Genomic DNA, 1252 nt, shown 5'->3' with positions numbered 1-1252 from the left:
CAAATTTTTTAACCCTAAACTATATAGGTAGGTACATTGTTATTACCTTAATTAGGGTACTCCTAAGGCTTAGGAAGAGCCACACTCAATGCGCCAAAGAGCCACATGTGGCTCGCGAGCCGCAGTTTGCTGACCGCTAGGCTAAGCTATGATGTTCGGTAGGTTAGGTGTATTAAAAGACATTTTTGACTCACGATATTTTCAATTTATGATGGGATGGGTTTATCCAGTGGTAACCCCATCATAACTAGAACAGCATCTGTAGTAGGAGTTTCTTTGTTGTTCATGTTGGTTCCACTTGGGCCACAGCTGATATTGGATTCTAATGAAGTCACTGGTGGTGGGTCCATAGATAGTTATATGTTAAGGAGATGACTCAGTATGAGATTGGCCACATCAGAAAGACCAGCCACTTGGTTAAAGTAGTGGAGCTTTGAGTCATGTGATAGTGATCCCAGTTTGAACTCCTGGCATGGGAGGGAGACTGAAGATTGAGTTCAACTGTGAAACCAATGATTCAATCAATCTTGCCTATGTATTGAAACTCTAATATAAACTCCAGGCACCAAAGCCTGGGAGACATTCTGCATTCTGTCACACATCAGTTTGTTGGGAGTGTAATGTGTTCTAATTCCACAGGGAGAAGGCAGTGGAAACTTCACATTGGGGATTCTCAGACTTAGCACTATGTGTCTCTCCCTTTGGCTTGTTCTGATCTGCATCCTTTTGCTATAGTAAAATTTTAATCATAAGTCCAACACTTTCCCCGAGTTTTGCAAGTCATTCTAGAAATTATCTACACTAATAAAAGAGAAACATGCAAATTGGTGTCACTTTGCTACCCTTCCCATTGGCTAATCGGGGCAATATGCAAATTAACTGCCAGACATCATCGTGGCCGGCAGCCAGGCAGCTTGAAGCAAACATGAGGCTTGCTTGCTTCAGTGACGGAGGAAGCCAAGGTTCCCCGCCTACTGCTGCCGGCCTCTGAGCTTGCAGTTTGAAACATTGTTACAAATATAGAAGCTAAACAAAACCCCAGAAACCTGCTTTCAGCCAGCTGGGATCTCAGAGCTGGAGTTGAAACAGTGTTTCGATTATAGAACCCAAACAAACCAGATACCTGCTTTCAGCAGCCAAGGCCTAAGAGCTGGAACCAAGCCTCAGAGCTAAAGCAGGCACAGAATTAAAAAAAAGATAAAAAGGAGCGGTTGGGAGCTTCAGTCACCCGCCAGCCTGAAAACAGCCCTCA

This window comes from Myotis davidii, unplaced genomic scaffold (genome assembly GCF_000327345.1).
Source record: "Myotis davidii unplaced genomic scaffold, ASM32734v1 scaffold201, whole genome shotgun sequence".
Classification (NCBI taxonomy): Eukaryota; Metazoa; Chordata; class Mammalia; order Chiroptera; family Vespertilionidae; genus Myotis; species Myotis davidii.
This window is presented reverse-complemented; position numbering follows the sequence as displayed.